Source organism: Brassica oleracea, chromosome C8 (genome assembly GCF_000695525.1).
Source record: "Brassica oleracea var. oleracea cultivar TO1000 chromosome C8, BOL, whole genome shotgun sequence".
Taxonomy (NCBI): domain Eukaryota; kingdom Viridiplantae; phylum Streptophyta; class Magnoliopsida; order Brassicales; family Brassicaceae; genus Brassica; species Brassica oleracea.
The window spans coordinates 8,327,631-8,340,252 of NC_027755.1; positions in this window are offsets into that span (position 1 = coordinate 8,327,631).

Genomic DNA, 12,622 nt, shown 5'->3' on the forward strand with positions numbered 1-12,622 from the left:
GAATAAGCTTAACTATGTCTGTAAAATTCTGTTTTAAGTCCCTTGTAGTATCTTCTGTATTATGTTTGCACATGTTTCCTTGAATGTCTTTCTTTATAAATTAATCAGTTTATGTTATTGCTGCTAGCTCTTTTATAAATGAATCAGTTCATGTTTTAGCTGCCTTCTGTCTTTATGAATCAGTTCATGTTAATGTTGCTTTCTATCTTTATGAATCAGTTTATGTTTTAGCTTATGTTAATGTTGCTTTCTACCTTTATGAATCAGTTAATGTTTTAGCTTATGTTAATGTTGCTTCTCGGCTTCATGTTAATGGTGCTTTCTCGTTTTTTTTTTTTCAGGTTAAGTGAATCATGGAACTTGATTACAGTTACACCCAGCCTTCTGAATCAGAGGAAAATGGTGGGAACACATTCGACAGTGGCTACAGCAAAACCAAAGCTCTCATTCGTCAGGACCAAGCTGAGGTAAGCTACAATAATCGTGTGCCGGTTCAGTACCCTCCGCAGCCAGAGGTTGAGTTTAGATTCCCGCAGACATGCTACTGTGGTGCTCAACCTCTGATAGCAACATCTAACACTAAGAATGACCCTGGTAGAAGATACTACACGTGTGCGAATGTTGATGATGGAGAGTGCCATGTCTGGAAATGGTGGGATGACGCGGTAATGGAGGAGATGAGAGCGAGGGATACACACATACTTCAATTGGCTGAAAAGGTAGATTATCTAACCCTTTTCAGTGACAATGACACAGACCTTAACCAGCTTAAGCATCTCTATAATGACACTGAGTAGAATCTGGTTAGGCTAGAAAAGTTAGTGTGTGAATTAGCTAAGAAGAATTCAAGGTTTAGCAATGGCTTTGAATACTTTGTTGGCCTAATGGTGATTGTGTTAGTTTTAATTGGTATGTTCCTTATGTTTAAGTAACTGATCATGGCTGTTCTTCAATGGGTGTTGACGTATGAACTCTTTGTAATGAAATCTGTGTTGTATTGATATTAATGGTTCTGACTATCATGAGGCTAAAGAGACAAAAGAGATCATACTTGTTACTTTTTATACTATCACGAGACTAAAGAGAACATCTTATCAGGAGACTTAAAAACAAACCTACAATCACAAGATGTACTATATATCACATGTTTTCTTCGTTTCTTCAAATTGAAAACAACCAACTATCAGGAGAACAAAACTTGAGACAGTATTTGGTATTCACGAGATGTCAACATAATAGCTTAACATATACTTCTTCTTCTATAAATATTAGACATCTTCTCTCATTACACATGCAGAGCAACCCTCTTCTAGTCATTTGCAAAACTTTTTTTAAAAAAAAATTTCAATGGCATCTTCTTCCCATTATCATTACCACAAAGATGACGAAGATGATTTAGATACCGTATTTGATGATTCTTTTGAAAGCGAGGATCTTATTCCAGAACCAAAAGAGCGAAAAAACGTATTTTTATTGAGAGAAACCGAGAAGAAGGCCACAAGATCCTGTGGAATGATTATTTTAGCGACACTCCAACATATCCGCACAATTTATTCCACCAACGGTTTCAAATGAACAAAGCATTATTCTTGCGTATTGTGCATCGTCTCTCTACAGAAGTAGAGTATTTTCGACCAACCCAAGATGCAGTGGGACTGTCAGGTTTTTCTCCACTCCAAAAATGTACCGCATCAATCCGTCAATTGGCATATGGTGGTGGGGCTGATACAGTTGACGAATATGTCCGACTTGGTGAAACAACAGCTCGGAAATGTTTACACCATTTTACTGCTGGAATAATCCACTTGTTTGGCGACGAATACTTAAGACGTCCCACACCCGATGATCTGCAAAGACTACTCCATATTGGAGAACAACGAGGATTCCCGGGGATGATTGGAAGCATCGACTGTATGCACTGGGAGTGGAAGAATTGCCCCACTGCTTGGAAAGGAATGTATTCACGAGGAACTGGAAAATCAACTATTGTTTTGGAGGCGGTAGCTTCATATGACCTGTGGATATGGCACGCGTTTTTTGGAGCTACAGGTACTATGAACGATCTTAATATTCTTGATCGATCACCTGTTTTGATGATATTATTAACGGGATAGCTCCGGAGGTCAACTTATATGTCAACGGAAGGGAGTACAATTTCGCATACTATCTCACGGATGGTAGTTATCCGGAATGGGCGACTTTTATTAAATCTATCCGACTACCAAAGAGTCCAAAAGATTCATTATTTGCAAAAACCCAAGAAAGACATCGAAAAGATGTTGAACTTGCTTTTGGAGTCCTACAGGCTAGATTTGCCGTTATTAAAAATTCTTCTAATTTATGGGATAAATAAAAAATTGCAAATATTATTAGAGCATGTATCATACTCCATAATATGATTGTCGAAGATGAACGAGATTCATACACTCAGTATGACCTTGCCTCGTTTGAACATGAAGAAGATGTGGATCTTACATTTTCCGTCCAGATGCCTACGACTCTTTTCAATACAATTGATCGTCGAGCAAGAGTTCGGGATAGACAAGTTCATCGACAACTAAAACACAATTTGATTGAAAATATATGAGATAAATTTGGGAATCAAAATTAACGTATAATGTTTAAATTTCTATGAATTGAAGTTTGCTTTTATTTATAATGTTCTATGTTTTATGTTTTATGTTTTTTTTATGTTTTAATTGTAATTTTTTTTTCAACTTTGTCTAACAAATAATGTTTCTATTAAAATGTTAAATGTTTTATTTGAAATACATCTTTATATGTTATTACTTATTTAAAAAAAAAATTCCTAAGAGACAAGAAAAGTTTATACCAATAATCTACACATTTACGCATGTCTCTTAACTTTGTCACTTAATCCTCAATATTAATAAAATACGCTAAGAAACTAAATTTAAGAAGTTTGCAATAATGTTGCTCTAAGGGGTTTCCACCAGGTTTTATATATTCAATAATCAATAGTTCTTTACAAAGCTATAAAACAACCTATTTATACTATACAATGTAAATCTCGAACGTATCTCTTCGTACTAATCTACAAGGATCTTTAAATAAAAGAGAATCTAAATAATGCTGAACGAACACGTTAAACTCGTAACATATAAAGTCGCAAGCCCATGGCCCATAGATGCGCTGCATCAAGTCTTATTCTGTATTTATAATGCAAAATTTCAAATAAAAAATGGAAAATTTTAAGTTTAGCACCATTTTTTTTGTACCCTAATTCATGTTACCTATATTAAAGAATCATTTTCACAAATATTATTGTCCATGGAAGTGGGAATGGCCCTTCTATCATTGTTTAAAAATATTCAAATATAAATAATTATTTAAATAAATAATACAAAAATTAAAAAAATTATAAATATTTCTTATAGTTTTTGAATTATATGTCTTCGAATCGAAACTTTTTTTTTCAAAAAAAACATTCACTTTCTTTTGAAATTCGAAAACCCTACCCATCAAATTTAAACCCTAAGTATTGATTAGTTAACCTATGGTTATAAGTGTATATTTACCTTTTTAAAAAATTATGGATAAATTTTGTTAAGGAAAACTTCAGAATTGGTATTAGGAAATATGGTATTCTAAGCAATTTGTCAATAAAAATTCAGTTTTATCCCGATTATTTTGTTGCATTAACTAGATTCTCATCCACGCTTTTAAAGCCCAAAAATATGTTTTAACAAAATCTAATTTACAAAATCAAAAACATTAATTTAATTTTAGTATATTAAAATATGGAATTATATTATTTAGTATTTATATTAATAAAAAACTTATAGAAGATATTACTTTTTTAAAAAAAATATTTCAACAATTTTTTAATGATTTTTCACTAAGATATCTGTAATTTATTTGATTAATTGTGTGATATATATTTTTGATAATATATAATTGAAAAATTGCCAAAAATACCACTTTCAAAATACCACTTTTCATGTTTATACTAACCATTTTTACCCTCATTTTTAATGAAGGGTAAAAGACATTTATAACCCTTTGATTAACTTTGAAAAAAAAAACCTATGGTTAACTAATCTCAACTTAAAACATCAACTAAAAACTTTAAATCATCAAAACTAAACCCCTAAACCCCGAAACATCAATTCTAAACCCTAAACCCCGAAACATCAATTCTAAACCCTAGTCTTAAACCATAAACCCTATATTTTCCGAAATTCGAACCCTAAACCCTAAAACCCTAAATCCTAAACCTTCAAATTTAAACCCTAAAACATTAACTCTAAACCCTAAACGTAAACCCTAAACCCTATTAAACATAATAAAACCAGTAATCCTAGTCAATTTGTAGAATGACTACTATCATATTATATGACCATCTTAAAATCGTACTATACTTCAAAATGAAGTAAAATACCTCAGTTTTAAAATCGATTTATATCTCTCTAAATTTCTATTAAATCTTACTTTAATTACATTATCCATGATATACATTTCATCTAAGCAGCCCTGATACGGGTACGAAGACTGGAAACAGGGACGGGAACGAGGACGGAAAACGGCAAAACTAAAAAAACTTAGTACGGGTATGGGAATAGATACGGCAGTAATATATATATATATATGTAAGTTATAAGTTAAGTTCAAGAGTTATACAAGGTCTAGTTATTTACTCTGTTTTAGTTAGTTTGGTCCGTTATGGTCTGTTATGGTTAGTTTACTCTGTTTTAGTTAGTTGGGTCTGTTATGGTTAGTTTGCAATAGAAATAATTGTCTTATTATTATGAACTTAGCAAATTTTAATCACCAAATCAATTGTTGTTTTGATAATAGCATAACGATAGTTAACTAAAGAAACATTGGAGATAATATTATTACAAACTTCTATATAAAATCAATCAATCTAGCTTAATGTTAGTCACACCCTTTTGCTATTTAAATTTTATAAATATGATATTATTATTTTTTAAATAAATATGGTTAAAAAATATACTCCCTCTGTTCCTGAAAGTAAGATTTGCTAGAGTATGCACGTTTATTAAGAATTTAATAAATGTTTATAATTTAATTTTTTTTTTTACTTTATTATACACTTTCCAATAATTTTCCACCAATGAAATTTAATCAATTCAATTATTCTCAATTAATATTCCTCAAAAGTATAAAAAAAATACATTAACAATATAGAAAATCTATCTTTGTGGAACTAGAAAAAAATTTAAAAGTGATATAATGGGTCAACACATCATCGTCTTCTTCGTTTAAAGAAGTGATTGTGTTTGGTTTGTAAATTTGCAGTACCATAGGTTTTTCTATATAGAACATTAGGGCCTTAGGGGACACGTGATTTAAAGCGCGTATCCAAACCCTTCCGCCCCCATCAACAGATTGCTGTCTCCCTCTTGCTTGAAACGTAATCGGGACGTTTCCGACGTGTTCCTGTTTCAGAGATGTTTCCGGTATGCGAGACGGCTACCGTACACGTACCTGTGCACCCTAGCATTTCGTTTTAATGATACTCCAAAAAATTCATCAAAAACGGAAAAAATAAATCCACTAACCCATAACACAGTTTTAAAATTCATTTTCAATCTCTCAAGATACTCATCAAATCTTATATTCTTACATTACCCATGTGGTATATTTCATTTTAATGATATTCTAGGAAAGAAATCTTCAAAAACGGATTTGAAAAAGCTGAAATTCAGAAAACACAGTTTTAAAACTGATTTTTAATTTCTTGAAAATCTCAGCAATTCTTACATTATTCAAATTATTCTTGATATACATATAATTTTAAAAATATTCCACAATAAATTTCATAAAAATGGACATATATTACATGTTCAATGATGCTTCCCTCACGTTAATGGAGGAAAATATGAAAGATTGCAGGTTGAAGAAAAAAGATAATATAGGGTTTTCATTGGCTAAAGTTTATTGTGTGGTCTAATTAGTTGCAGATTTAATATAAACAATTGGAAGGTTAATTTGGGAATCACAAGGAGAGAAGAGTAGTGAGAATAGATGAGGGATAAGGAGAATGATTTTTTTCTTAGAAGGGAATATGAAGTTAAACTCCTTTCGATTTTAAAATGAATGAAAAGAAATTATTTATTATTATTTTTTTTACGTCAAAAGGCTATTCTATTACTCAAACTTGAGGTGATCTGGGTAACCAAACCAGAATATAACAACCAATAAAATGCAACTCCCAATGGAAAGATCTAGCAGTATTAGCTAAAAAATCAGAAGTCTGATTGCGCGCCCGTGGAACATGAATGATTTTGAAGTCCGGAAAGCATATCTGTAACATTTCTATCCTCTCCAATTCCGTCGCAAAGTTTGGCCAAGCTTGTGGGTCCTTTATCATTGCAATCAGTTCCTTACAGTCTGTCCCGAACCTCTGACATGTTGAATGTCGAAGCATGTTCTCCATCGCCCATCGCAGTGTTTCTACTTCCGAATGCAAAGCTGATTTGCGTCGCGGAATATTTTTTGTCCCCATAAGTTTAATGTTCCCAGCACTGTCCATCCATACCCATCCATATCCACTAAAGTGAGCCAATGATATCCAAGATCCATCTAGCAAGCAAATATCACCCAAGCTTATGGCTTGGGGTTCCTCAGGATTATTTTCTTGTACCACTGGTTGTACCGCTTCATTGGCATCAAACCAGGCTTGACATTCACTTTTTGCATGTCGAACTAGATGCAAAGGATCTCTATCTATTCCCCTGAAAAGTTTTTCATTCCTAGCCTTCCAAATATACCATATTATCCAGGGATAAGGATCCCTATCTTGCTCTGGCACAATAATGTTGTTTTTCCTCCAGAATAGATAGTCCATATTTGTGTAGACGCTTGATACCGGAAAAATATATGTGCTTGTTGGAGTTGATGATAGAGACCAAACTTGGAGAGATGGCGGACATTTGAAAATGGCATGGGTTACAGTCTCTTCTATTTCTCCACATCTTGGGGATTAGTTGTCACACCTCATATTGCGCCTTGTTAAGTTCCTCGTTACTGCCACTTGACTAATTAACAATTGCCATATAAGATGACATATTTTCGTAGGCGCCTTTAAGATCCACGCAAAAGCTTGGAGCTTTGTAATACTTGGCTCCAAAACTTCCTTTTTGTCCGCGATCTTTAATAAATTCTGAGCCACCCAATATCCAGATTTGACCGTGTATTGGCCATTCCTTGTGTAGTTCCAGCAGAATGTATCACGACGATGAGTTGAGCTTATGGCCAAACTCGTTATGAGTGGTATGTCCTCAGGATTAACATAGTTTTCCAATAGACCAACATCCCAATCCTTCGATCCCTGATTAATGAGGTTGCTGACTCTCATATTAGGATGCATAACTGGTGCTATGGGGGCAGCTGGTCGCGGATGGGTTGTTGAAATCCACGGATCCTTCCACACCTTAACTTCATAACCAGAATGTATCTTCTGTCTGATTCCCAGTAGTAGCAGTTTCCTTGCAGCAGAAATGCTAGTCCACACATAAGATAGGCTGCTAGCAGTGTTTACTCTTAGTGGAGAGCTCAATCTATAATATATTCCCTTTAAGACTCGGACCACCAAAGAATAAGGAAATTGTACTAGTCTCCATAGTTGTTTTGCCAATAGTGCCAAATTAAACTCATGGATCATACGGAAACCAATCCCACCCTCCTCTCTTGGTAAGCATATTTTTTCCCATTTCGCCCAGTGTATTCCTCTCTTTGGTGGATTAGAACTCCACCAGAATTGGGCGATGACACTGGCTAGATTTTCACATATCTCCAAAGAGAATAGGAAAGTAGACATAACGTATGTCGGAAGAGCGAGCAAAATGGACTTAATCAGTACTTCCTTTCCACCTTAATTATTTATTAAGAGTGCGATATATTAGAATAAACCATAGAGGTTGTAGAGTATAATAGAACAATGTCCTCATCTCAACTGTTAAGTACTTACTGGGGTAATTAACGTCTTACATTAGCATAAAAGACTCCATACATGAGTCAAAAACACATTTTGTGAAGTCTTACGGACATAATCTGAAACAAAAGCTGTCAACAATTTTGTTTCAACATTTTTTCGTGTTTCTAAGTCTCTCTGTTTCAACTTCAAATTCAGACAACCAAATAAAAACTAAGAGGTAAACAAGTTGTTTTAACAAGCTTAAAGCTTCGTGACTCTCTCTCTCCCTCTTATGTTCTTTGTCACTCACTCTCTCTGTTCTTCTTCGTTGTCGTCTCTGTGTCCTCTGCACTCTCTGTTCTTTGTCGTGTCTATAACGTTTCTTTGAGACTTTGTTTCGTCCATGGGTAACAGATTCGATGTCTCTCTCTCCTCTGCACTGCTCTCGATTCTCTGTTCTCTCTTCTCTTCTGCACTCTCCGCTCTCGATTCTCTCTCTCTTCTGCACTCTCTGCTCTTGTTTCTCTCTCTCTTTGTGTCTTTCATCCTCTTCTTCGTCTCTCTCTCTGTTCTTTTTTTGTTGTTGTGTCTCCCTCTTTGTTGTCCTCGCAATTGCAAAACACAATTGATCTATACTATCAAAAGAGAATTATTCCCAAAAATCTACTTAAAAATGTTGTTGCACCATTTCATTAACATTTTATGATCCTACTTTTAATTTAATGTGATTTGAAACTGTCAAACATATATCAAAATATTTACAAAAACAAATTTGATAAAAAAAATTTAACAAAGCAACTGTTAAAATAAAATTCTATATATTACGTTAAAATATTTTTTTATAAAAATATTGATATTAAAAATTTATTATTTAAGATAGTTTAAAAAATATTAGAACTCCTACAAATTTATACTATTAAGCTAGCTAAAAATCTGCTAAAAATACTAAGCTTAACCAATTCAACAAATGTAACTTTCATAAAATGCACATAAAATATATTGAGAGAGTAGGCTTGAGCATTTGGATCTTTGGGTTAGGTACGAGTCGGTTTCTTTCGTGTCTGGATCAGTTAGGATATATCATTTAAATACATGTAAAATACTTGTAATTTTTGGCTATGTATCGTAGAACGGTTCCAATATTTAGGTCCTGAAAAATCCAAAGTACCAGAAAACTCAAAAACACCCCCTCCCCCCCCCGCCCCAAAAAAAAAAAAAAACTCAAAAATATTCAAAAAGCTGAAAAAATAATTTTACTTAAAATCTAAACCGATGAACCAAAAAATACCAAAACTTATCTATATACCTGAAATATATTTTTAATTTTTAATTTTTACCTGAAACTCGAAACTATAATCGAAAACCCTAACTTGAAAGTTAAAAGAATATATGTAATACTAAAAATATATCTAAAATACCCAAATATACATAATAGACAAAAGGTATTTTGCATACATTGGATATCTGATAGGGTCTCAGTAGGATCTAGACCCAAACCGAGACCCGAATGTCCAAAAAACACCCAATAGGTGCTTTGCCATGTATTCTGACCCGAACCAAACATATATATTTTAAGTTGGTTTCGGTTGAGTTTTTTGAATCCGGATAAAATTTCTAAACTTGAGAGAGAGCTACATTAGAATGTACATACAAAATCTCAAATAAACTAATTTCTAAATTATATAATTTTAAACAAATTTTCTGTTTCGATATAATACATACTTTGTAACATAATAATGTACAATCCCAGAATATTAATTCATATTAAATTTTGTTAATACTCCAAGAAAATCGTGGGTCAAAATCTAGTTAATTTTCAATCTTTGATTTCATAATCGAACTAGAGAAGGGGATCTGGGCAGAGCTAAGAACATTGGGGAAAATATGCAGAGAATTTATATCTTTGGGTGGTTTTATCAAAAGAGGTTAATAACATAGGGGGGAATAGATAGGATAACTGGGTTACAGAGGGGTTTAGGTTCAACCCTTTTTTTTAACAAACTATGTTATACTATTATCAGTGGCATATATTGTAATTCTTTTAGTAAGTGAAAGTTTTTAAAATTGGAAGCTGAGAAGGGTTCTTCTGTGTGTTTGAAAAATGTTTACTGTGTTGATGGTCTTCATTGTCACCTTATATTAGTCTCTCAGCTTACTTGAGACAGTGAATATCTATTTCAGATTACTGACAAACTTTGCCTTGTTCAGGATCGCATCATGTCGATGCTGATTGGAGCGGGTAAACAACTGAATGGGCTGTACTTTTTTAGAGGAATGGAGGCCGTGGCTGCGATTCAAGGCTTGGCGAATCCACCTGCTGAGATCTGGCATCGTCGTCTTGGACATCCTTCTTCTAAAACTTTGGAGAAGCTGGCGATTTCTGATTTAAGTAGTTCTGCTTTTGATTCAAAGATTTGCGATATTTGTATTCGTGCGAAGAAAACACGAGACTCTTTTTCATCAAGTATTAATAAGACGGACATTTTCTTTTGAGTTAGTACATTGTGATATCTGGGGTCCGTATAGGACAAAATCATTATGTGGATCCACATGCTTTCTCACCATTCTTGAGGATTTTTCTCGGGCTGTATGGATATACTTGCTTCCGAACAAGAAAGAAGCTCCAACAGATCTCAAAAATTTTATTGCTCTCGTCGAAAGAAAGTTTATGACAAAGATCAAAACTATTCGAAGTGACAATGGGTCTGAATAATTTCTTTGACATATTATTTTGCGACTCAAGGGATAGTTCATGAAATTTCGTGTGTTGGTACTCCACAGCAAAACGGTCGTGTGAAACGTAAGCATTGTCACATCTTCAATATAGCTTGGGCATTGCGTTTTCAAGCTCATCTTCCTATCGAATTTTGGGGTTACTGCACACTTGCGGCTGGCTACTTAATAAACAGGACACCTACCAAGATACTGAATGGGAAAACACCTTTCAAACTGATCTACGGTCGTCCTCCTCCACTGAATCATCTACGTGTTTTCGGTTGCCTTTGTTATGTACACAACCAGAAACACGGCGGAGACAGATTTGCTAATAGAGGGACACGCTATGTGTTTGTTGGCTATCCTTTTAATAAAAAGGGATGGAAAGTTTATAATCTTGAAACTGGTGTGGTCACTGTCTCACGGGATGTGATTTTCAATGAAATCGAATTTCCATTCCAAGAGCTTTCATCTGCATCTTCATCGTCTTCTCCAGCTACCTCACTGTCTCCACCAGATCTGTTTTTTTTTTTTATGATGAGGAGTTACTAACAGAACAAGAGTTATCGCAGACAGCTACACCTGAAATCTCTCCAGCTCCTATAAATGACGAAAATTTTCCTACTCCTACATCATCTCCTAACGTGAGGATTACAAAAATTACTAACTAGACTATAGTTGACTCATCTCAGCCTTCCCACACGGCATCTGCAAGTCTTGATACTGCCAACGAGAGTGTAGAGTTAGGTCGTGGATTTAGACAGAAGAAACCACCAACTAAACTTGCTGATTATGTAAAGATGTTACTTCATGCACCCTCTCCGTCTGCGACGCCATATCCACCGGATAATTATATTACAAGTTCACAGTTTTCAGAGAACTATCAAGCATATGTATTTGCCATTACGTCTGCTGATGAACCAGCAAGCCATAAAGTCAACATTCTTGATGAAAATGGGCGGTTAGCTGTGACTGATGAGATCACAGCCTACGAAGAAAATGGAACATGGAAAATCGAGACGTTACCACCGGGGAAGACAGCTCTTGGCTGTAAGTGGGTTTTTCAACTTAAATTCAATGCAGATGGTACTCTTTCTCGCTACAAAGCGCGTCTAGTAGTCCTTGGGAATAGTCAAACAAAGGGGGTAGATTACACCGAAACCTTTGCTCCTGTGGCCAAGATGGTTACCATACGAGCTTTTCTTCAACGCGTGGTCTCTTGTGATTGGGCAGTACACCAAATGGATGTGGATAACGCCTTCCTCCATGGTGATCTTGACGAGGAAGTCTACATGCAGTTACCTCCGGGTTTTAGAACAAAATACAAGTCCAAGGTTTGTCGTCTTCATAAGTCACTTTACGGTCTCAAGCAGGCTCCACGCTGTTGGTTCGCGAAGCTTACTTTAGCTTTACATGATTATGGTTTCCAGCAGAACAATTCTGACTACTCTTTGTTCACAATTGAAAAAGAGCTGAAGATAATTCAAGTGCTTGTCTATGTAGACGATTTGATCAATACGAGAAACTCTACTAATCTTATTAACGGATTCAAATCATACTTGAGCTCTTGCTTCCATATGAAAGATCTTGGTGTCTTGCGATATTTCCTTGGAATTTAAGTAGCAAGAAACCCGACTGGTATGTATCTCTGCTAGACCAAATATTCACTCTATATAATTTCGGAAACAAGCTTGCCAGGAGTCAAACCAGTCTCCTTCCCTATCGAACAGAACCATAAATTGGCACTTGCTGACGGCCACTGCTTCTTGATGCTACTTCTTATCGACGTCTGATTAGGAAACTCATTTACCTTGGTACGACTAGACCAGAGCTCTCTTATCCCATCCATATTCTATCTCAGTTCATGGGAAATCCGATCAGAACACTGGGTAGTAGCTCTTAGAGTTGTTCATTACTTGAAAAACAGTTCGGGTCAAAGAATCTTATTACGTGCGAACACTCCTTTGACTCTTCATGCTTGGTGCAATCCTGACTGGAGGGGGG